A 26600-nucleotide genomic window follows, 5' to 3' on the forward strand; every position below is an offset into this window, starting at 1 on the left:
TGATCCCTGGCCCATCAGATATTACTAAAAGTCCTGCTCCACTAGCAGAGGAGAGATGATCTACCAACAAGACAGTGCAGCCAAAACAGACTGTTCCATGGGTGTTGTTGGGACTGGCCATGAATACATAGGAACTGAAAACCTATCATTCTTCTAGCTGTATGCACTAAACAGGCCAAGAACTAAGATAACTCTTGAGGTTAGCACAATTAATTTCCCTTCATTGGTATCAATGGATGGGAATGAAGACCCCCCTCCCCCCCCCCCCCCACATATGATTCTTTTAGACTGGTCAAAAGAAATTGAAGGTCTCAGGATAGAGCTCTTTGGGTTTTGCTGGGTTTTGCCATTTGTTGTTACTTAAGTGTCCACTCGTTCCATTATTTTGTGGAAATGAGTTGTTTACAACCATGTAGTTTATCACACAGGGAAAATCCCATGCAAAAATGGGGGGTTAAATTGGAAAAACCCTGCAAAAGCAGGTTGATTTTCACATGACGTCACTGTTGATTAGAACAAATTGCTTGTCACATGCTGCAAGGATGTATAACAGGTAATATTACCCGTCTCTAACCAGCTTCAAAGCTGAGTTAAAGACCATAATGTTTAGAGAAGCATTCCCAGGGAGTCTGTGATTGTGTCCTGGTTGTTCAGACGCTTGACTCAATAGTGGATATTGCTGTTTTAACTTGTTTTATATGATGTTTTTAATTTGTTGCTTTAACTTTTAGATTGTACGCCATAGGCAGGCTTTTATATTCTTGATTTTACTTGGTTTTGTACAGCGCCGTGTAGATTTATGGTGCTTTATAAATAAAGTTAATAATAATAATAATACCCATAGCCAACATTGTGTAGTGGTTTGAGTCTTGGAGTAGGACTCTAGCAGTACAGGGTCTGAATCCTTGCTCAGCTGTGGAATCCCATTGAGTGACCTTGAGCAAGTCACAGTCTCTTGGACTTGTTGTTGTTGTTGTTGTTGTTGTTGTTGTTGTTTTGTGCCTTCAAGTCATTTCTGACTTATGGTGACCCTAAGGCAAAATTATCATGGTGTTCTCTTGGTGAGATTTATTCAGAGACGGTTTAGGCAAAGGCCAAGAAAAACATGAACTAGGGTTGCCATAAGTTGAAGTTGATTTGGAGGGACATAATAACAGCAACCAGTATAACCCTCCAGATCTTTGGGGTTAAACTGTCATAGAATCATAGAGTTGGAAGAGACCTAAAGGGCCATCCAGTCCAACCCCCTGCCATGCAGAAACTCTTAATCAAAGCATACCTGACAGGTGGCCATCCAGCCTCTGTTCAAAGACCTCCAAGGAAGAAGACTCCACCACTCTTTGAGGGAGTGTGTTCCACTGTTTAACAGCTCTTACTGTCAGGAAGTACCTCCTAATGCTGATGTGGAATCTCTTTTCCTGGAGCTTGCATCCATTGTTCCAGTTCCTATTCTCTGGAGCAGCAGAAAACAAGCTTGCTCCCTCATCAATATAACATCCCTTCAAATATTTAAACAGGGCTATCATATCACCCCTTAACCTTCTCTTCTCCAAGCTAAACATCCCCAGCTCCGGAAGTCGTTCCTCATAGGGCATGGTTTCCAGACCCTTCACCATTTTAGTTGCCCTCTTTTGGACACACTCCAGTTTCTCAACATCCTTTTTGAATTGTGGTGCCCAGAACTGGACCCAATATTCCAGGTGGGGCCTGACCAAAGCAGAATAGAGGAGCACTATTACTTCCCTTGATCTAGACACTATATTTCTATTGACGCAGCTTAAAATTGCATTGGCCTTTTAATCCAATTTCTGTCAATTTCTTATAATTGTTCTTGCTGAATGGGACTGATGGGAATTATAGGAGCAAATGTGTAGAGAATTAACATTTGCCCATCGTTATTACATATGATTTCAGCACATATGGTCACTTTGGAACAGCTCTTTATACCTTTGGGAACCAAAAGGATACAGAAAATATCTATACAGAAAACATTTTTCTTTTCTTTATACCACAGCTTGATTACAATTTGATAGGCTCTTGAAGATCAAATCAAACTGTGGCATGGATTGGATCCAGCTGTTTGTAGGCAATTAGCTATCACTGCTTTATGATGATCAGTAGGCTCACACTGCACTGGGACATTATAAATGGCAGGAACTATGGCACACCTGCTGTCTGCTTTTGGATTCACTTGTCTCTTTTGAGTTGAGCTGCAGTCCCCACCAGAAGGGCTGCAGGAAGGTGAAATGGGCCTGAAACGGGAAATAGATTTTCCTAGCAACTGTGCATTATCATGAGTTATCTCTATTGTAATTTTGGAGTAGCTTGGTCTTGAGAAGGCAGGACCCATTAGCTTTACAAAAGAATTGCTCCTGGTAAATTGTTGTCTCCATTTCTGAACTCTCCTGGAGGTTGTTGCTCTGGGGACTGTCACAATGAGGGACAGCACTTGAAAATTCACCAGTGCACCAATGGTTGCAATGGGCACGGGTCTACATGGCTCCAAGGGACGTGTGTAGAACCAGCATGGATTGTGCTGACTATGGAGGAGATGTCTTGCTCTGAGGATGGAGGGGGCAGGACAATGCCCTCCTGAGGCCATTCTTTGTCCTTCCAGATCTGCATGGCTATGGAAGCTTGCTAGACACATAGAAAGCTACCACCACTTGGTGAATATTGGTCATGGTGTGGAGGTTAGGAGGCCCCTAATTAAAATAACAAGCCACCCATCAGATTTACTCCAATTTTAGCCATATTATGAGCCCTAATGGGCTTGTAAAAACAGGAATGGAAAGCAGAAGCACAAAAAGGAAGGACGCTGCCATCCTTCACTCTCTTGTCATGCAAACATTGGCTGTCATTGCATTTCTCTTTGTGTAGCCTTTATGTCCACAAAAGGAGGTGCAGACCAAATGGAGCGGGAAAGAAACCACTTTAAATGACATCCTCCCATGAGGAAAAAGGAGAACAAATTTCTCACCAAACCCCTTGAGTTGTCTCAGTGCACAAATGAACAAAGGAAAATCCAGATAAATAATAGAGCTGTGGCTTTAACTATGACATTTCTCTGTACCTTCTAATTTATGTAAGTAATAAATAGTTTATTGAACCATGACTGGCTCAGAAACAGCCTACAAAAACAAGCTAAATGAACGACCGGCACAATAGAAAAGCAACTTCCTACCTGATAATCTCATAGAAAAGTCAATCAGACTCAGGAAACAAACGGAAAGAAAGAAAACTAATACCTTCTGAAAATCCCTCTGGTAATCTCAGCTGGATAAAGTAGTCTTCAGTTCCTCTCCAACAGTTCTGCTGTGTAATAATATTAGCAGCTGCACTCCAGCCTACAGGCCAGTGCATTTCACCAGTGGTGGAAGTGAGGGAGAGGATTTGGTCTTTGCTTTCATTGCTTTGTGCATTATTGTGGGAGGCAAACAAACGTAAGCAACATTCATGATATTCATGTAATAATATTGTCAGATACTGGACTGGTTTACATATTTATATTGAGGCACAAGAAACCTTGATTGTATCCACATTGCACATTTATAGCAGTGTGATTATAAGTCACAACTGTGGCTCCATCATAGAGAGTTGTCATTTGAGTTGTAGTTTGGGGCAGAACTTGGAATTCTCTGCTAGAGACCACTTCTGCTGGAGTTCAGGGAAGCAGAACTCTCTTACAGAGAAGTCTAAGTAGCTTCACCAAACTACACACCAGAGAATTCCATAGGTTGCAGCCATGCTACATAAGTGGTATCAAACTGCTTTAATTGTTCAATATGGATACACTAATCAAATGTAGTTTCTCTGAACCCTACTCATCTCCATTTCCCAAAGCTAGCAGAAGTGCTGTGAGTCTTCTGCATATTCTGTGCCTCATAAATCAGAACCACATTCAAAAAAAGGTGAACCAGCCCAATACATGTTGTAGTGTTATATCTACAGCATGAATGGGTAAGGTGCAAGTAATATAAGAGCAGAATGTGAGATTCTTTGTCATGATCCCACAGGTCTCTAAGATGGAGAAAAATGCTCTGGCACCTTTCTGCAATGAAAAAAGTCATCATGGCATTGGCACAGTGTTGGTGGTGGCAGCAAATTTTCATGGTGACTACGTGGTTTCTGATGGATTCTTGGAGGGGATGGGGGTGGTATGGCATAGCTTACTGTACTGCAGGATGTTGCTCACTGACCATCTGCAGATGCAGATGGCTAGCAAACCATTGTGCAATTGCAATGCATAAAGGGTAAAGACAATGCATGCAAGCAAATGGCATTCACACACTAGTCTGTGTACTTTACAGTGTTGGCACATGTGCAATAGTCCACATGTAGAGCTCTGCTTAAGCCACAGATATGTCTGGATATGACTGCTATACATAGTAAATACAAAAATAAAACACTTTGCATGAGTAGCATAATTTACACCTGCGTGTGTTGATTCCCCACTTGGCCATAAAAACTACCAGATGACCTTAGGCAAGTAACCTGCTCTAAGCCTCTGGGGAGGGCAATGGCAAACCTCCTCTGAACAAATCTTGTCAAGAAAACCCCATGATAGGTTTGCCTAATGACTGGAAGGTACACAAAAACAACAACATACCTACAGTATGTCACTAACAGGACAACCATTGTACATCAAAATTCTTAGCTCAACCATCCCTTTTAGCACAGAGGCCATTCATATTCCCACTTTCAAGATCAAACAACTGAGGATGAAAGAATATGAAATGAAATTATAAGACATGAAATTGTGATGTTAATTTGTATATAATATGGTACATGTGAAAAAGATAAAAACAATAAAAAAGAAAGAATGCTAATGATGCATCTGCTAAAACAACAGATAAACTAAGAACTGCTGAATGCACAGCCTGTTGAAAATACATTATTTTTGTTCATGAGCCTGCTATTTTACTTTGTACTTTATATATAACTCCATACTTCATGCTTTATATATGATTAATATGAATATCTGGACAAATTTCCACTTGGTTGCATTATCTGTAGATATAAAAGCAACGCTAATGGTTTACTGTGCCCTGTAAGCAGCCTAAATTGTTGGAAGTCTTTCTTTAGCATACATTGGGCAAGATCCAAAGGTAGAAAAGATCCAAAGGTAGAAAAAACCTGTTGGATGGACAGATATACTGGGCAAAAGGGGAAGCCATGGAAACCTTGCTAGTGTTTGCAACTTATTTTCGAGTGGGCTAACCTGCTTATTGATATGTTCAGATGATTGAAAAGTGGAGTGATTAGCCTTTATAAAATAATCTGGAACTATATTCAGAAAGCAGTGTTAAATGAGACTTTTGTCACAGGACCAATGCAACAAGAGGTGCATGTTATGAAGCAATCCCAGTCTGTGCAGCTTTTACAATTGCAGTTGTGGTGGTTTATGGGAAAGAAGAAGAAAATCTTTTCCTGTATCTTTTCCTGTAGAGAAAACACAGTCTATCAGGATCCTCCTCATCAACTGCACAGGCTATACGATAGAAGGCACTTGAAGCAGTACCTCGAATTCTGATGACATCTCCTCTCTCAATGAATGTCTTCGGGCAATAATGGGCTGGATGAGGAAAAACAGATTGAGACTGAATCCAGACAAAATGGAGGTGCTCACGGTAGTGGCCCTGAAACCAGGCATCGGGTTGCAACCTCCGGTCCTAGATGGGGCCACACTCTCTGTCAAGGACTGCGCAGTTTGGGGGTGCTTCTTGATCCGTCGCTCCTGATGTTGCATCAGGTAAATGCAACAGTCAAGAGCGCTTGTTATCAGCTTCGGCTGATACACCAGATGCGCCCTTTCTTGGAAGTAAGGTATCTTGAGACTTGTCCACACGCTGGTAACCTCACGCCTAGATTTCTGTAATGCGCTCTACCCTCATACTTGATCCGGAAACTGCAACTAGTACAGAATATGGCAGCCAGAGTAATTTCCGGAACATCTAGGAGAGACCATATTATCCTAGTTCTAGAGTCCTTCCACTGGCTGCCTATTAGTTTCCGGGCCCAGTCCAAGGTGTTGGTTATTACCTTTAAAGCCCTAAATGGCTTGGGTCCAAACTATCTTCAGGACCGCCTTCTCCCCTATAATCCTCCCCCCACACTCTGCTCCTCTGGGAGAGGCCTACTTCAGCCACAAACATCTAGGCTTTCGGCTACCTCCCAGAGGGCATTTTCCATCATCGCCCCCAGACTGTGGAACGGCCTGCCGGATGAGATCCATCTGCTTACATCCTTAGACAGCTTTAAAAAGGCTGTTAAGATGGATCTCTTCCGGCAGGCCTTTCCAGAATAGAGAACCCGGCCTCAGGAAACTCCTATGACTAAATAGATACCGCCGCTCCCATTGATTATTGATATATTGATTATTGTTATGTTGTTTGACCTTTGGGTCAGTTTTAACTTACATGGTTTTAATTCTCTATTAGATTTAATACCTTTTTAAGGGGGGGAGGGTACTAGGGATTTGATATGTTTTGTATTTTTAACTTGTTAGCCGCCCCGATTGTTCTCAAAGGCACGGGATACAAATAATTTATTATTATTATTATTATTATTATTATTATTATTATTATTATTATATATTCCTGCTTGGGGATTAAGGTCTCCTAGAGGGCTTCTCCTCTGTGATCCACCCAGAACAAGACATTGTGCGAGGACATGAGACAGTGCTTTCTCAGCTACCTCACCCTAGTTGTGGAATGGCCTCCCTAGATTGGCATTGGTCTCATTTCAGCACCAAGTAAATTTCTTATTAAGCATTTGGTGTCTAATTATTTTATTCACTTGAAACGTGTGCATGGTTTTAACTATTTAACTTCTTTTAATTTGGCAAATAGATTAATATGGAGACATAATTCATGTTTTGATGCTCTGAGATCCTTAGATATAGAGGGCGGGAGGGTTTTATTCCTGAACTGCCCCAAGTCATGAAGAAGAATACAAAGAAGACTCTTGTGAGACCTTAAAGTCTAACAGACTCAATATGGCAAGTGACAAAATGATCCTTGTATGGGAATCTGTGTTGTCTATTGCAGAAAAAACAATAAAGACTCGTGTGGGATCCTAAAGACAGATACAATTATTATAGCATGGCAGTTCATGCTGTAATAAATGTGTCAGTGTTTAGGGTGCCACAAAATTCTTTGCTGTTTCTGATGAAAGGGACACTGATCCATGAAAGCTTATGTCTCAGCTGTTTGCTAGTCTCTGAGATGCCACAAGACATTTGCTGTAAATGTCTGCTCCTCTGGAACTGATCTGAAGACGGTAGAAACATGAAGGAGGGCGTTACAGAGTGTATTGCATTCCACTTCACAGCACGAGGAATAAACCAAAGCAGCAAAAGAGAGCTTGTTCAAAATGAAGCACACAGGCCACATTTTCTGGCTGGGACAGGAAGTATTGGCTTCTTGCCCTGGCAGCTGGAGTGCACAAATACAAACTGAAAGGACCAAAGCATCTCCTTTTTCTTTGTTTATTCAACTACTTGATCTGGTTGGTGATGCTTTGTGGTCGTGGGCAAGCAGCAGGAGCTTCAGGCTACTATGCCTTTGATTAATTTGATATCCTTTAATAAGGTAAGAAGCCTAACTCTGCAGCAGTAGCAGTGGAAGTTGCATTTCAAATGTCAGCTCTCTTCCAGGAGAGGCTTCAAGATATTTATGATACTCAAATCCTAAGAGATGTGCTCCCACCTAGGATATCCTGAGCACCTTGTTGTTATTCAAAAAGGTGAGGGGACTTGGGGTTACCACCATCAGTGTCGGAGTCTCCGTTGAATGTTAGGGAAATTAATTAGCTCAAAAGGAGGCATGCAAAAATTGGGTAAGTTACTAGGATCTTTTTACATCAATTTATACCCATACTCACTGGAAAGAAAGACTCCAGTTTGATATAAACAATAAGGTTTTATTTAGAAAGTGAGCACTCAAACATACACGAACGGTTTCAACAATAAGACTCACACAAGGCTACAGAAAGGAAAGCTGAAAAGTTGGATAGTGGAAAATTCAGGGGCAAGAGGGTGTATATTTACTAATCTGAGGTCGCGTTCCCACTTGCCTATAAAGCGGATCATGAAGCGAATTAAGAGGTGTCATTCCCACTGATGCCCAAATTAGTTCCTCAATGCCCCGGAATCGTTTCCACTGCAATTCGATTCAAAATCGAATTATATCATATAATTCGAATTAGACGCCTATAAACCGGTTTTAAAAAATAGTAGGTTATAACGCAGGTTATTTTTGAAAGCAGGGTACGATTCGCAGTATCCGAATGGGAATGAAAGGGTGTCTGATTCGGGAACCTGGAGATGGGAGGACCAGCGCTCAAGGGGCTGGCCTGGGGGTGTCATCCTTTTGTTCTCTTACTGCATTGCCAGCACCATTTTCTTCAATTCGCATAGACTTTCCCCCAGTGGATTGCAACCTCCCCTCTGCTCCACATTCATAGACCGATGTGTGAGGAGAGCCATTGAACACAATTTTTAACTATTCTTTTTTCTTTTTTCACCTCTGCCTGAGCGCCTGAGCAGCAGATAGGCTTTGCAAGACATGCCTGCTTGATCGCCCCCCAGACAGCCCAGGGAACATCACTCTTCACAGAATGACACTTCTCACAACCAGGTGCACAAGAGCCTGGACGCCCAGGGATCTGAGGGGGGGGGATCGAGCCTTATCTTCTCTCTTCCCCAAAGATTCTCTCCCCAATAATGAAGCCCGCTGCCTTCTCCTCCTTGATCCGATTTTCCAAGCCTCCTTCTAGTCTGGGAAGACACAACAGAAGAGCCTTGGATGCAGCCAATTTTCATTGGCTGCCCTAAAAAAACAAAAACCTAGACTTGTGACATCTGAAGCCTACGTGCTCGATTGACAGCTTGTGGACACAAATGGGAATGGGGAGCAAGTTAATCCGCTTTAAAATAAAGCAATTTAAATTAAATGGGAACGAAAACAGGGTCTAAATGAATCGAGGCAATTTGCCCCTTTTGGTAATGGAAACGATGGAAAAAATTCGAATTATTCCCGGAACATAATCCGAATCAGAATGGTGCCAATATAATCCATTTTATTTGCCAAGTGGGAACGCCCCCTAGGAGAGCAAGATCCACCGAATACTTGGACAGCATCTGAGAGTACATCAGGAAGAGTGAACACGGCAGACTCAGGTTCAGGTACAACAGGAAAAGTGATCTTATTTAATTAAAAGTATTTCTATCCCACCCATGTTTTCTCAGAACTTCCAGTAGCTGAAGTCCTACAAAAGGAACATTTCCAAGTATACTGTTCCTCTGCTTTCTGCTTTCTGTTTGTATATCCATAGCTTTTAATGCTTCCTTGAAACACTGCAGACATCCATCTCCCACAATGTATGTCTTCATCCTAAACCAATCCTGCAACACAAGAAAGCCAGACACAAGAAGAAAATACAAGTAGGAGTGAAAGGAACTCTTCCAAAAGACTGAGGTTCCACTGCATTGGGCACTATTAATGAGAGTACGCTATAAACATTTTCTCAGCAGGCAGCGAATTGGATAATGATGTTGCTATCAAAGGCTTGCCAGAACATGTTCGTAGAATCACTGATTATTTTCACTATTGTTTATTAATACCTGAATCTTTTAAGGTAGCTGCCTGCTTCTGCAGCGCTAACTAGGACAACAGTGACACATATAGCCTGGTGAACTTATTCCTTAGAAGTATAGGGCTAAGATGTAAGACTCTGCATTGGCTGCAATGCTGGATTTTCTCCAAGGAATTATAGCACTAGCATTCACAATGGGAGGGAAGCTTTTTAATTTACATGTGGAATACAGTTTTCTTGGCAGAAATCTACCTGTGAGAAGGGGGAAAGTGCTATGCGATCTACACAGCTTAGAGAAGTTATTTTGGGGGATCACAACTGTCAGGATCTCCCAGCCAGTTTCCGGCAGTTTCAGTGTAAAATATTAAAATATTAACTCTCTAGGATTTGATCTTATAGAATATTTCGATCTTAGGCATCACCATGGAAGTGCTGATGGGTCCAGATGAGGGATGATGGTGTGGCAGGAAAGAATGAACAGGGATATTAAAAAAACAAAACGTTAACCACTGTAATGCAGAAGTGGGAACTGTGTGGCTCTCAAAATGGTCTTGAAATACATCTCCAACATACTTCACCACTAGCTATGCTGCCTATGGCTTCTGGGACTTTAGTTCAACAACATCTGGAGGGCTGCACAGTTTGTACCCCAATCTAAAGTAATTAAAAATGCCCTTAATGAAACATGAAATTTTATTTTGGGCAACTGAAGGAGACAGAAGCTGGAATATATTTTGTAATGTACTTATGATGTTCTGTTTGTTAGTGATTAATGTTATGCTTCTAGGATTTAGAACCAACATGTCAGAAATGCTGTTTGTTTATAAATCACCAAATATAATAGGCAGAGTATAACATAATAACAACACCTAATATAATAGGCAGAGTATAACAACATTCTTCACACAGTACATACATTACCCTCTTAGGCTAGCTGTGCATGATGGTTTTCCCACGAAGAGTTGGTTCAGATTACCTTAAATAAAGAGCCATATGGAATCTAGGCTTTCAAACAGCCACCAGACATTTGGGGCATATCTACACTGATGGAAAAAATTGGCATCACCTTGCATTTTTCAGAGAAGCATCAAGAATGTAGCCAGGTGTGAAATGATTAAATCCTCTATCAAGACCTCTAGAGGATCCTAGAAGACCTCAACAGGGGATAAAACCATTTTGGTCTGGCTATGAGAATATAGCGCAATGCCTCTTTGTTCTGGCTCTGCTCATCAGGCACACAGTGGTTGTTGTGGGGAGGCTGTAGTGACTCTACTGTAGGTCCAAGAGGGCTTTGGTCTGTGCAGAGGGAGGAAGGGAAAACCTCAGTGGAGGATTTAATGAACTAAAAAGAGACATACACAAGTGCAAGACTGACATAAATCTGCATGTGCCACTAACTCTTTAGATATCGGCCAAAGAATCCTCTACCATGCATTCTACATCAAGCTGTGTTCCCTGATTGCCCACCTGGATTTGTTGGTCCTCAGTTCCATCAGACAGTATCATTAGCAGGAACATGTGCCCTGTCTTTTGCACTGCTAGTGTTAGAACACCCTGCACGTCCTGTGTTCTATTTGGGGTCTCCGTGTTTTCATATCTGGTGCCAGCATGTTCTTAAGAGGTCACAATGACCTTTGAAATGCCAGGTCAGTTTCCCATGGGAAGGACATGGAGACCAGAGGACATGTGTAACCTAATGGATGTGCTTATGACTCCTTCGTCCCCCAGGCCCTCTGCATATCCTCCTGCACCAAGACACAAAGGAGGTCCCATACTACCCTCTGCCATGTTCCCAGAGAACTTCCTATCCCTTCACCCTGGGATTGTCCTAATCCAATTGCTAAAGCCATCATCCGGTCCAGAAACCTGGGAAAACCATCAGATCTTTGTTATCGTACAAAAAAGCATACCCCTTGAGGCTAGGATCTCAGATATAAATATTGGTTCCCAAACCTAGCCTCCTTGTGTACACAGTATGCATAGAGATGGCCCCAAGTCTGTGCTCCATATATGAATTGTATGTATGAATCTCACTCTGAATCACTTCCCACTTTCTTTGGTCTACTCTTCAGACAAATAATATCTCCATCTTTTACACCTCTCAAACTCCACAATCCAATTTCCATACTTCCATTTAGGTTAGCTTTGAATGCTGTGTTGTCTGAATTACTATTGTGTCTTTGATTGCACTCTTGCATATTTTAGAATAAAAACCCTCTTAATTCACCCAAACTTGGAGTTCTCTTTGTCTAGTACTGGTATACATATTTGGAAATGATCCTCAAGTTACACAACCTCTCATAGCAAAATTTCCCAACCTTTTAAAAAAGAACCTGACAGAATTGGGTGGGGACCCCCCAGCCCTCCCCCATGTTTGTTTGGGTAACACCAGTAAGTCAGTGAGAACATGCTGGGGGAGCTTGGCTCATACTGTGCAAATTTGGTGGCATTCCCTACACCTCAGGCAGAATCTCTGACCTCTCAGAGTTCAACTTCTTGAAGCACCAGCCAGCTTGTGGAATTGTGGAAGTGGTCATCCAAAACATTTGGAAGGCTTCTCCTGTATGTAGTTGGTGGGCTGGTGCTAGTAGTCACCCAATGAACTGCTAGCTGTGAGTCTAGATATCTCAAAGTATTGTTGGAAACTCAACTAGCTTTTATTAACACAAGTAACATGGGTGGTTCCAGGCAGAGGATTGCTAGTACTACCAGTTAAGACACTGTACATCTGTATCTCTCTTTTTATCCGTAACAGTTTATTTTATTTTATTTTTTTTTTTGGTAGAAATGAAAAAGGCAGTGGAAAAAGCAGTGGAAAAAACACAACCAGGTTATAAGTTGAAAACAAACACCAGTTGGACTTTCCATAAAATTCTGTGATTGCATGACATAGGCCTCGTGTGGAACACTCAAAACCTCAGAGAAAATATAGGAGGAAGCTGTGCAGAGTCCCTTTTACCTCGTTCTGTGATAGGAAGTAAAAATGCAGATACCTGGCAAAGTTATTCCCTGGTTAGAAGCTAGGTCTGTCACTCAAACAAAGCTGCTCTTTCCCCTCTCCCACTCACACTATATACCAGATTGTGATGTGCTTTGTATATTAACTAGATTGCACTGTGCATGACCTTGAGAGTCAACAGAAGACAGTGGAACAGGAAAACAGCATGGCTTCACTGCACCCAACTGAAAACTAACTGGGAGGGAAACATTTTCAACCTGACGGATGCAGTGCCTTGATAGTTTTATACCTCATGTAAACAAGAGTCCTTGTGTCAGGGAAAGGAGACACAAAAGAAATGAAAGTCCCTCATGGGATGTAATGTTCTATTAGTGGATATTACAATCCTTGCTTTTATCCTCTCGTGTGCCACAAAACCTGAACATGTGTTACATGCCCTTGGGCGTTTGCTGCTGAATTTACTTATGCAGAAGAAGGAGGCATACATAAAAACATGTAACAGTGTAAAACCAGAATATGGGTGCTTGTTACCATTTCAGCCTGTTCTTTGTGCTTCGTGTCATTAGTACAGTCACAATAATGGAGGGGAGGGTTTATAGTATCTGAAACTGTTCAGAATATTTAATGAACAATCCAGCAGAAATTATGACTGGCTTTCAGTTAAAATAATGTATCTCAAATTGTGTCAAGGTCCAACTTAAAGCTCATCAGTCCAAAATGAACAGAGTCCGCTGTTTCCTATTAACACAAGTTAGAACATATTCCAGCAATGTTGTACATTTTAAAAATGATCAAAACACTATTTCTGTAATATAAGGACAAATATCATTATTGGGCCGTCACCACTGTAAGATCTTTGGTTTGCTTTCTTTCTTGGAAGATAGCATCAAGCAGAAGGCTTCCAGGAAGAAAAAAAATCAAGAGCCCAAAGATGGGTAGGATGCAATCTTTCTGACTTCTTCATCCTTCTCCTGTGGTTCCACTGACCTTCTGAAAAGGTGGGACACCATTTGGTGAAATACGAGAGAGTTGTAGTGGGAAAGGGACACTAGGAAAGATGATCTCAACTTCCACCTTCCTCCAAAAGGAAGCTTCCATTGGGCCCCTGTGATTTCTATGAATAAATGGCACCCCCTCAGTCACAGATTATCCAGTATGGTTCCATACTTTCTAACTGTCCCCTGACCGGGAGAATCTCTGTTCCTCCTCTATCATTCCACTTTTTTCAGCTGCTTTTAAACTGTCCAAGTTTCTCTTCCTCCTCTCACTTCAAGCCTTGCTCCCTGATAAGTACTGTATATACTCAACTATAAGATGACTTCATCTATAGATCAAGGTCAGGTTTGGGGGCCAAAAATTATGGATTTTAATATGACCCATCGATATGTTGAGGGTAAAATCTAGGGGCATGTAACAAAGACTCTAAAGAATGAAGCAAAGGAAAGCAATGCAAAGAACTTACAGAATGCTAGCAGGCATAACTCTTTGTGCTCACCCTAAATGGAGGGATGAGAGGGGGGGGGAATGTTCCTGTGCTTCTAGGACAGAGTTAAGTTACAGTACTTACACTGAGCCATGGATAAGTAGACTCTGTTTTTTTGGGTCAATTTTTTTACTAAAATTTCTAGACTTATACATGAATATATACAGTATGTTTGTGTTGGCAGTCATACAGTGCAATCTCATCCATGTTTGCTTAGAAGGAAGTCCCACTAGGTTAAATTAGTCTCAGCCAGTAATGGTATATAGCAGTGGTTCACAACCTTTTCTGTGCTCCACACATCTAGGAAAAGTTTGATTAATGCTTGCACCCCAAAAAAGTAACATCACATTTGAAGATGAAGAAATCTAATTTATAATTGTTGCATCACAAATTGAATCACATACAATACTGTGGGTGAACAAACTGAATTTAAAAAAAAAATAAACTGTTAATTCAGTGCATAAAATGTAATCAAAGAAATGAAACAGACTGCCCCAAAAGGGCAGATTGGGGCTGCCCCAGAGCACATGCCATGACCCCAATCTGCCCTGATGCCAGGAAAAAATCTGCTCCTATTTGGTTCAGTAAAGGGCTGCCTTAGGTGGCCCCACCACAACTCCATGGTGGCTTCAAGCTCCTCCAGGGGCAGGCAGCATCAGAACACCATGCCCCCAGAGTGGCTTGAATGGCTGGGTGGCTTCTGGGCATTTTGGGAGCATGTGGCATCAAAACACCATGCCCCCAAATCACCTGGAAGCCAGCTTTGTCCACTAAAGTGAGTAATTAAATCCTAATTTATTCCAAAAAAATTGAGTGATGATTTGTGACTCGTCACCCGTGGATGCAAGCCACTCTTTGTCACATCCCCTGAAATCCATCTTGCATCTCCTGGGGATGCAGGCATCCCAGGTTGGGAACTCCTGCTGTATAACATACCTTACCAACTGTCCCGATTTTGTAGGGATAGTATCAATTCATTCTCTTTCATCCTAATTTTCCAGCTGCTTTTAAAATATCCCCATTTCTCTTCACTTATCCCACTTCCACAGCTTACTTCAATTGCTGAGGTGAAAGTACAAAAATACGTCACACTCAGTTAACTCAGCATAGGGGAGACAAGAAGAGGGGGCAAAATCTTGCCCTTTCCTATGGGCTCAGAACGAAACTGACATAGCTTCTACACATTCTGTGTACTTCCTCATTGATAATACTTGCCATCTTGACCACACTTGGATGTTACTTGGCTACACATGTCTCAAATTTCCTCTGTAAAATGCTAGCTAGTATGTGGTTCACAGCTTAGAAAACTTGCCTTTTAAGATTAAAACTTCCAGAACCCTTAGTATGGCTATGCTAGGGATTCTGGGGGGTTTAGACCAAAAAAAGTAACTTTCTCAAGTTCTGCAATGCAAGTTGGCTTACCAGATTTTTGCTTAGAATTATTAGAACTGCCTCCACATAGAAATATACAGCTTCTACTTTAAAGGAAAAACATTCTGCTCAAAAATTAAGAAAAGCCTTATGCACATAGGATGCTGCCATTTTAAAACCTGTCTGCAATTTCCTCTTTTAGGGGAAGATGAGTATGTTATAGCACAACAGTTCTGGGCAATATCTTAATGGAAGCCTGTCTAGTTATTTGTTTAGCCTACCTATTGAGACTAGAGTAGACTTCTCCAACCCAGTAACTTCCAGAGTGCCCACATTGGCTGGAGATGATGGGAATTATAGTCCACCTTTTTAAATTCACACATGAATATTATTAGTTTTGAAGAAAAAGTTTGCTGAAACATCTTGTACTCTTCTTTTCTTTTTCCTTTTTTTCCTTTTTGTGGTGTGGGAACCTATCTGCATTCTTTCCATAGTATTTGCACCTCTGGTACCAAACTTTCTATTAAATATGCAATGCCCAAGAACACATTTACCTCATTAACTGAGCTATACTTGTAGTTTCATTTTTAAACGATTAGGTAGCTATTAGGTGGAGTGAATTGTGTTTAGGGGTCAGCATGGTGTAGTGGTTTGTGCATTGGACTATGACTCTGGAAACCAGGGTTTCAGTTCCTGCTTAGCTACTGAAGCCTACTGGGTGACTTTGGGCAAGTTAACACTCAAAGCCTCATATCAAGGAGATGCCCGACTTACCTCTTCCAAATTTGAGCCAAATTCGGAAGTTACACAGATTTTATCACATGGATTTGCCCCTCAAAACAGCTTTCTGTTGCCTCCATTATTGAATTTGGGCCCTGAGTTGCTTTGGTGGCCATTTTTTTCCAATTCCAAAGCTTCTGATTTGGAAAAATGGTCGCCAAAATGACTTACGGGACCTGAATTCAACACTGGAGGCAATGGGAAGCAGTTTTGAGGGAAAGGTCAGTGCGATAAAATCAGCATTATGTCCGAATTTGGCTCAGATTTGGAACAGGTAAGTCGGGCACCAGAGGCGGTGTGATAAAGTCCTAAGGCAAAGGCAAACCCCCCTTTGAAGAAATGTTAAAGAGAAACCCTGGGACCCTTAGAGTTGCCATAAATTGGAAATGATTTGAAGGCACACAAGAACAAGATGTGTCTGGACACTGAGTTTTGCACATCTACATACATTCTTTTTTTTCTTTTCTTTCTTATTGCAGGACTCAGCAAGGCAAATTTAGTGAAGAAACAAACATGATATTTCCTGATGCAAGTAGGAATTACAATTTGTTGTGTTGAAAGGAAAAAGGCTTACTTTTAAATATGCTTTACATCAGAACATATTGGGTGCTTAGATTACAGTGACAACAGAAACACTCAAGAACAACAACAGAATAATTCCATAGCTTGACTTAAAAATGAAGGTTTTCCCTCCTTTGATTTAGATATCTGTTTTTAAATCAAATCTAAAGTCTCCCCGAGAAGCCTCTGAGTTGAAAGCACCAGCTACCTGACCTATAAAAAGAGTTTTGTCTGACTGCAGGAATAGGCCCTGGGGTTGTTTACTGTACATGTTCAAGCTTTTCTTTTGAAATATAAATTGGAAAGAGAAGGGTGAAAAAAATGACATTATCTTGTTTTTTTCCCCCTCTTCATTTTTCTTCTGTCAAAATATGTATTTTCTCTTGTTTTGAGATTGCTGAGATGTTCGGACAGAAGGATTACCCTGCCATTAATAGCGAGCCTCTTGGATTTATGACATTTTAGAACACAATCCACACATCACTTCAACCCAAATATTTGGATTATAGATTACTCTTGTTCCTCTGAAGCCACTGACTTAAAGATTGTCCTTTCCGTCCCACATTATTACTTACAAATTATAGAGTATTTTTGAAAGAAAAATCTGTAAGGTTGTGTAACAGTCCTTGCAAATGACAGCTTGATGAAGGACACTATCATTACTTTCCTTTTTCAGGTAGTGAACTGAAGCAGAGAAAGAAGGACCAGCTCAACAGAACATCAGGGTTGAATTATTAAATGATGAACTTTCAGCAAATGCTCTCAGGCCCCCAATGTCCAATAATCTTATGTTGCTGTTGTTTCTGCACACATACACAAGCTTCTTGTACTGTGATGCTTTCAAGACAAAATACTGGGAAAATCTCTCCCCTACCTGGCAGGAAGGGCAATTGTGTAGGACATAGGGACCAATTTTTACTCCTGCTCCCTATTGACAGCACTGTTCCATTTGGGTGCATCAGAAGTGACATTGTGCTATTTCCAGTCACCATTTTGGCTGATTCTGACAATGTTTCAAAAAAAGGTTTCCAGTGGAGAGATTATGAGAGAACTGATGCATACATAGCCTGTTGGGGGCCTTTGCTCCTCCCTCCTTTTTGGAAGAAAAATCACCTGAAATTGTTGTAAATAATTTTAATTATTGGGGGGATTTGGGGGTTACCAGGGGATTTTAAGGGCCTCAGAGGGCTTCAGGCAGTTTGTAGTGCACACTTTGCCCATCCTACTTTAAAGGTTGATAACATTTATGACCTGTCCCGTTCTCATTTTTGATCTCATTTCATGTCATTTGTAATTTGGTAAGATACCAGAGCTCTATCACAGACCAGGCTGAATACCTCACCAAACTACAAATCCCAGGATGCTGTAGGTTAGAGTCATGACAGTTAAAGTGGTGTAAATATGTTTAGTTCTGCAGTGTGGATACACCCTCAGCTTGTGTCTGGCTATGGGGACAGAGATCCTACCCACACCCATCTCTACCAGCAAACCAACAGTGAATCCTGGGGCTGGTGACAATGGGGGGCAAGGAAGAGTTCTGCATAAGGAATTCTTGACACTATGTTCGGTCCTATACAATCTTGTTCTTAGCCAACTTACTAAACTATGTGTGATACTCTATCAGGTGTTTAAGAAATGTGCTGCTTTTGCTGTCTGTTTCAACAGCAAACCAAAAGGTTGATGGAAAAAATTGATAATAATGTGTCCCAAATTAGCTAGCCATGCATTCCAGAGCCTTACCAACCCCCCTTTTGTAATTCATTTGTGCACAATGTCATTCTTTTGTGTATAATATGTATAATGTCTTCAAGTCACCTGTCAATTTATGGTGATTCCGTGAGCTTCAGAGGATTTTCTTAGGTAAAGAATACTCAGAGGGGGTCTTAGCAGGCAGATACAACAGAAAAGCAAGGAAACCTCTGGCAGACGGATCTTTTGAGTCAACATAAGGCTGCTTCCTATTGTCATAATTCATCCTGTGGAATCCAAGTAATCCAAAACAGAGGAGTCAGGCCTAGGAAGTCCTCTTGTTTCAGATGACAGTTCTCTCGCTGAATCTGAGCAGGTAGTGGCAGATGCAGATGATGAAGAACATCTTCAGGATATACCTCCACCTCAGCTGAGGAGGCACTCCCATCCTTTGCAGGAACAGGAACAGTGCTGGAAGAGTCAATACCTCTTACAGAGGATTAAATCAAAAACACTGACCAATTAACCAGCTGGAATGTCAAGTAGCTATAAATCCCCTGCAGCTGCTGGGGTTCTTGTTCACAATGGTTCTTGTTCTTCACAATGGTTTGTTCTACCAGGCTTTAAGTATTCATGTATTTTATTTCAGATTCTTGACCTCTGGACTTGCTTATGTTTTACATCTTTTTATCTTTTTCCTATTTTTTTGGTTATTGTGACTGCTGGCTCCTTTTGTTGGATTTTGGAATGGCTGGGACCTTGCTCCTGTAATTCTCTTCAGTTTCAGTAAACTCCCTTCTGATTAAGTGTGCATGGCCTGGACTGGCTTCACCTCATTTGTAACAGCTCCCCCATCATAGTCTGTCTCTCCTGGCACTTGCTGCCCCTAGGCACCTATTTTCTCTCCTGCATACAAGATCTTGTAATGCTGGGGTGGAAAAATGTTTGGGTGCCGTACTGTACCTCCCATCAGCCCTAGACAGTGTAGTGAATGAGGAATAGTGGCATTGCAATGTAATAATAATAATAATAATAATAATAATAATAGGATTTATTTATATGCCGCCCAATCACTGGGAATCCAGGCGGCTTACAACAGAGGGGATAATAGACTGTTCCCTGCCCTCAGGCTTACAATCTAAAAAGACATGACACAGAAGGAGAAGAGAATGGAGGACCATATTTTTGCCACCCCCATCATATAGTGCCCTTAACTGAGATATCTAGAATGGGTTGGCTCCACCAGATGGTGTTGGTAAAGTAGGTTTGCTGCCAAGCCAAGCTAGTTCTTCTGAAGTTCAGTATTGCTGCCAGGGGGTCTACCTAGTCTCTTACCATGTTGAAATCATAATCAGATGAGGCAGCAGCCCTCATATCAAAAATACTAACAAATATCTAGCAAAATAAGAAATGAAGTCCAGTATTAAAGAGAGATATATGAGTAGATAGAGAGAATCACAGATATGTACATAGAGACTGTCGACAGTTAGATATAGGTAAGTAGGGATGGATGGATAGATAGATAATACATATGCAAAGCAATGTTTGTGTGTGAGAGAGATGGGGAGAGGGAGGGAGAAAGAGAGGAGAATTGGGGAGGAGAAGGAAAGGCAGTCATGTCTCTGTTTCCTCTTCAAATGTCTTTACTAATAGTTTTCAAATGTTGGCATCCCTAGGCCATGTACGGATGGAGCTCTGGACATGCCAGTGGCTTCATGGCACTCAAGGAGATAAGACAGTTTAGTTTAACAGAACATGAATGATTCCAGCCTCCAGTCCCAATCAAAGAGATTTACAGCTGTTTTAAAAAGACAGTAATGTTGACTTGACTGGTGAAAGAATACAGAGAGCTAAACTGAATAAAAAAGACAAGGGACCAACAAAGAAATAAATGCAGGGCTGTGAACATAATGCATACCCCGTTAACTTGATTTTTGTTACCATTATTATTATTATTAATCATCCTCATTCTTTTGGGGACATTCACACTGCATCTAAATTTGGAGGCATTTAAATCTGCTGTGCTTTTGAAATGAAAAACAGATCCTTCCCTTCCTAAAGAAACAGCCATCTTGTCTAGTTAAAACAATTAATAGAACAGACAGTGAAAAATATTGCCTCTGTCGCTGTTTATAACAATTTTAATCCATGGTAGCCCTACCCAAGGAATTCCTATAATCTCACTTTCATGATAGGGCTTCTTTTCCTTTCAGCCAATTTTTAGGTGTGCCAGTGCGGTTTTCTTTTCTTTAAGCCCCTCTCTCCACACAGTGATTTTTGGAGAACTACTTTGTGACCCTAAAGTGCAATTTTAAGAGATAATTAACCATACACTTTTGGTGCATGGTTCCTCTGAGGTAAGCCTCATTGCATTCACTAGCACTCTGACTCTCTGGTAAAGCTGTTTAGGATTGAAACCGAAAAGTCATTTTTATGGTGTGATGGTTTACTCTCTCTGCTGCCAATTTGTAAACCAAAAGAGGGGATTAAAAACTCTGCCACTACATCAAAATGGTTAGGTGATAGGTATTTGGTGTTGAAGTGACCATCTGCAACCCACAGCAAATAATTATCAGTTGCCTTCCTTGACTGAATTTCATGTGCTGGCACAGACTGGTAGGAGGTGCACCTTCCACTGTGTGTTGCTGGTGCATCTGCCTAGGGTGAGGAAGGAGGGGGCCGGGGGAAGCCGATCATGCTGATTCCTTCACTACAAGGCACACAACCTGCTGAGTAGACAGGTGCTGGCTGTGTGGATGTCCATGGGCGATGGAAGCCTGGTTGTCCGAGTAGCTGACATCTATATCTAGATCTATCTGGATTTTTAAACTGATACAACATGAAGAATGTCACTCTTGGTTACTGTACAGCTGTATCTCATGGACATCCTTTAAGCGCAATGCCTTGACCACGTCTTCATTGCTTTCTTCAGCTGCTGTAATGTGCTATTGTTGTGAAATCTTTTGGACCTTTATTTAGCCTCCAGAGCAGATGCTCCAGCTATGGTTTAAAACTTTTTCAAATGCAGTGCACTTGATTATTATTCTTGTGCACAACAATATCAGTGATTCTTCTGGCATTTGCCTTCACTCCAGATAGGGCACATGTTAGCATAATATTGAAGAAATATATTGCTTCTCTCCCTGTAAAGGTGTGTATGTGTGTTTAAAGAGCAGAATATCCTAAATCATAAATAGCTTTTCACAGAAAGTGTGTATCCTGCCAACTAAATAAGGTTGTTTTTCTCCAGTTCATACAAATTGAGGCTGTGTAGACTTTACATCAAAATAAAGAGAAGAGTGCTAGAGTTTTAAAATCTGTGGCGTAGTGATTAAAATGTTATATCAGAACTTGGAAATTCAAGTTCAAGATCCCATTGAGACATGAAACTCAGTTAATGGCTTTAGGCCATCCACTCTCTTTCTCATCTTGACATACCTCACACAGTTGTTGTGAGGCTAAAGTACAGAAGAGAACTAGATAAACCACCTTGAACTTACTGGAGGAAAGGCTGGATGTAAATGTAAATAATAAAAGCACCATCTTCACTAGGGCCTGCATCCCATCTCATCACCTAGGGCTATGCCTAATTCTCATAGTCTGAGATGCTCCTGACCTTACAATCTTCTTGAAGTTGGAGGATCATAGTCTGGGTATATTTCTGGACTCAGTCTTCAACCAGATTTCTTTGGCTGCCAGGAGTACTTCTGCACACAAAACACATGTACCAACTGCACATTTTCTTGGAAACACCTGATCTGTCCATGGTGGTATAAGCCTTAGTTACAGTCAGTTTGAATTACTGTATTGCACCCTGCATGAAGAGTATTTGGAAACTGTAGTTGGTAAAATGAGCTGCAGTCAGAGTTTTAACTGAGATAGGATGCAGGGGCCACAGAACATTCCTGTTACAACAGTTCCACTGACTGCCAGTCTGTTTCCATGCACAATTCAAAGTGTTGGTCATGACCTATAAAGCCATACATGACTTAGGCCCAGTTTTTTTTTTTTTTTTTTTTTTTACAGACAGGACCTTCCTGTATGAGCCTGCTTTGGAACTGAGATACTTGGGATAGGCTCTTATTTTAGACCTATCCCTTTCACAGGCATGGTTAGTGGATGCAAAACAGTGCTTGCTCTCAGTGGTTGCCCTTAGGCTAGAGACTGGCTCAGACTCTACTTGAAAGGTCTGGTTCAACCTAATGCATGAATATGAATTTCTAGCCTCACAATCCACATGGGGATGATCCATCTCTGTGAAACCTGTATTACACTTTTTGGCCTTAAGTATAGAGAGAGCTTTAACTGCATAGGATATATATTTGGATGGACCATATTTGAAAACCAACTGCTCCAAGTCTGCAGGAGGAGAGGTAAAGTCAACAGTGCTGCAGAAAACCAAGTCTTGGGGACTCTGAATAGAAATATGCTGGAGCAGGTTAGCTGCAGAACTTGCTCCTTTCCTGCAAACCAAGATCTCCTGATTTCATGTGACTAGAAGACAACACTGCTCATTCCTCACCTCTCATTTATCTTCTTTATTAGTTATATTTACTGTATAGCCTGTTTTTCCAATAAGGTCAAGACACTGTACATGTTTCTCCTCCACCCCATTTTACTCCATCCACATGGCAATGCTTTGAGGTAGATCAGGCTGAGGAAAAAAAGTGACTGGCCAGAAGACAGCTAGTGAGTTGAACATTATTTTACACTAGTTTTTGTTTTTATCTTATTATCTCACCATCACTTTTTTTCTGATTCCGAATTCTGGAGGTGGGACACAATGAGATAAAAACACTTTTAAAAGATCAAATAAATAAAAACCATTTAAAAACACTGCCAGTATCTTTGTAAAAATAGCTCTAAAGCCAGATAAACAGTTTAAAAAAGAAGTTGTGATATGAATAAAGACAATGGCTTCATAGCACACTACAAGAGTCTTTGCTACTGTACATGTAACAAAAGGAATCTTCTCAGAGAATATTTTGAACCCAAAGAAAGTGACTTTTGGCAAACAGATCTATTGCTTTCACACATAAACACTAACTGATCACTGTAAAGATCTAAAAGGTCTCACCTCACCCAGCCCTTTGAAAATTTAAGCAAGGATTATGATATGCATCTTTCTGGATCATATTGCATTCTATCCCACTCCCATAACTGTGTAAATATGCTTTATATCCTGAGATCTGGATATCACTCAGTACTACATCTGAAGAAATGGGTTTATATCCAAGAAAGGTCATGCTAAAGTAAAAACCAGTTAGTCTTAAAGGTGCTGCTACATTCCTCCCTCCATCCCTTCCTCTTTTTTGTGCTGCAAGAGATTATATATGACTGCATTGAAAACACTGTCCAGCATTGTGAAGAAGAGGATCTGATGATATCCCCTCACCCCAATCCATATCAATATATAAACTGAACCAGTCTATAAAATGATTCTTCAGTCAATAATTTAATCTGCAATTAGTATATGTACAGAATTATTAAAACATGGCATAACATAATATTAGCAAATAAGCTACATAAATTCCAATTCAGAACAAGACAGTAAGCCAAAATAAAAATAAAATAACCCTTCCCCTTTAGGTGCTAGCATGGTGTAGTAATATGAATGTTGGACAAAGTATCCAAGGATTTAAATCCCTGCTCACCCATGGAAACCCACTGGATGATCTTGGGCAAGTCACATGCTTTCAGCCTAATAAGAAGGCAATGGCAATCTTGCCAAGAAAATTCTTGGATAGGGTTGCTATAAGATGGAGTTGACTTGAAGGCATGCAACAACAACAACAACAACAACAACAATTTTAAAATCAATACACTGATGTTCACATTTTATTTTTATTTTTTTACATAGTTGGGATACACTAAAGGGAAATGAGCTGTGGCTTCAGACACATGAAGGACTGATGGTTTTGTTTTTTAAAAAATTAACAGTGGAGTCTAATAAGGCATTTGTAAACCACTGTAATATTTGAAATGTTCTCTGCATAGGTGCAGCACAACAGGCAACTTGCTATATCTCCCAACGCACCAAGGGCAATGGACAGTGTCCGTCCTCATAGAATGCTCCTATAACACTTCCCAAAAGAGAAACACATATTGAAGTAAAGAAAGACAATGAAATAAAGACTTTCCTTAACTGAGGCTCTGTTATATAAATATGCTTGACAGTTGGGAGCATCAGTTATCTTACAATACCATAGGGCACAAATAAAGTGTGTGTTGTGGGCTTGATCCATATTAATGTCTCTATCAATGTTTCTTGTTTTAACTTGGCCTTCTGTCAGTGGATTCAGCACAGAACAATCTGGTGAAAATGTATCTTGACAGAGGGCCTGAACCAGGTTATCTTTCCATGAAGATATTTTACTCTCATTAATATTTTCCATATATAAATGATAGCTACTTAATGTGTACTGTCTTGGCTGGTTCCTCAAGGCTGGACTGTGCGGACTAGCTGAGAATATTTTAAAAGGGGCTGCTTTAAAAATAAATGCTTTGAGGTTTTTTGTTTGCTTGCTTTTTACAAGGGGCCATGCCCAGAATCTTGATGACAACATTCCTGAAAATTTCCATTTGGCCTAACGTCCCTATTTGCTTCCATTGAATATGAAAAAATTTTGCTTTAAAAATTGAAACCTCAAAAACTTGGCTCAGAAGCCCTAAGAGGAAGCCTGGCATGGATTTTAATGACATCAGATAAAGTACAGGTGAAAACAAGATGTGAAAACATCAAGAGGTAACCCTTATCTTTCAGTTAGAAGGGAATCCTGTTAGGAAACTGAATAGTGAAACTTGTCAGGCTGTGATTTCTTAAACAAGATGGCACAAGGACTGCCTTCCATTCATTTTTCAGTCCCATTGAACTTCTACATTTGAAGAAACTCAAGAAATTTCACTGAAAAATAGTTATAAGCATTGCAAAGCACCTTGATTTTTTTTTAAATGAGAAAATAGTAGCTAAATCAGGAGCCTTGCCATGGAAGCTAGTAACTTTACAAAAGATCTGGTTTACTGTAAAGATCAGATAGGCTCCTCAAGATTCAGATATTTTCTTCCTGATTATACAATAGGGAAGGGAACTCGGATTGAAGAAAGGAACTGAGTGCCTAATGAGAATAGCAAAAGGAACAAGGAGATCACTAGAGAAAAGTTTACTTCTGGCTCTGCTATTTTCTCTAATGAGTTACAAATTGAGTAAGTAGTGTTATGTGCCATGTCATAACATATCACAGTCAGGTTGCATCCTTACATGTCACAGAGAGTAACAGGAGATGACAGATACAAGGAAACACTATCTGTCACTTTAGGAATTCTTTTTATTTCTTGTTGATAAAGTTATTCTGTTTCCCAAACAGAGTCTCAGCAGTTCTGGAAACAACAACAACCCTCAACAACAGAGAGATAAAGACAGGAGGACAAGGAGGTCAAATACTTTAAGTGTTATTCAGTCCTCAAGCAAATGGAGTTGCATTGACTGATGGGCAACAACATAGGCAGTGGGGGGAAATTGCCCAGCTGAGATTTTAAGAAGTCAGCAGTTGGAGTTTCACAATGACAGCAGACCCAGAACTATAGTCACACCACTTTTTGGTGCACATCATGCTCCAAAGTCTCTTCCTGGAGGTCCGATCAACCAGTGCATATCCATTATAGCTCAATCAGCATCTAACCATGTAAAAGCACAACTAGGCCAACCATACCACGGTTCTGAGGTGTATACAATTATGTATGGCATGGAGAAAGCTGTTCTTCCTCTCTCACATAATACTAAATCCTAAGGTCATCCACTGAAGCAGAAAGTTGAAGAATTCAGGACAACACATGTTTAAAGCATGAGATTAATTGCACAAGATATAGTTGTGGCTTTCTACTTGGAGAGGTTTAGTAGGATTAGACAAATTCATGAAAGATGTAGTTCTCACTGTCTTCAAAGATACTATGATTGATAGATACCTGGGAACTTCAGTGAATGTAAAATATGGCTGTTAATCTGCTAACTGATACATAGTATCAAGATCATATTACTTCAGCACTGTGGTATTGCTGTACTCCTGTTGGTATTCCAATACTGTACTGGTTGTCAGTTGTTTTCTGCCTCCAATTTACACTGCTAGTTTCAACCTTTAATACTCTAAGCAGCTTCTTGAGCAA

Source organism: Sceloporus occidentalis, unplaced genomic scaffold (genome assembly GCF_023333645.1).
Source record: "Sceloporus occidentalis isolate IW3139 unplaced genomic scaffold, rSceOcc1.0.p SCAF_3, whole genome shotgun sequence".
Taxonomy (NCBI): Eukaryota; Metazoa; Chordata; class Lepidosauria; order Squamata; family Phrynosomatidae; genus Sceloporus; species Sceloporus occidentalis.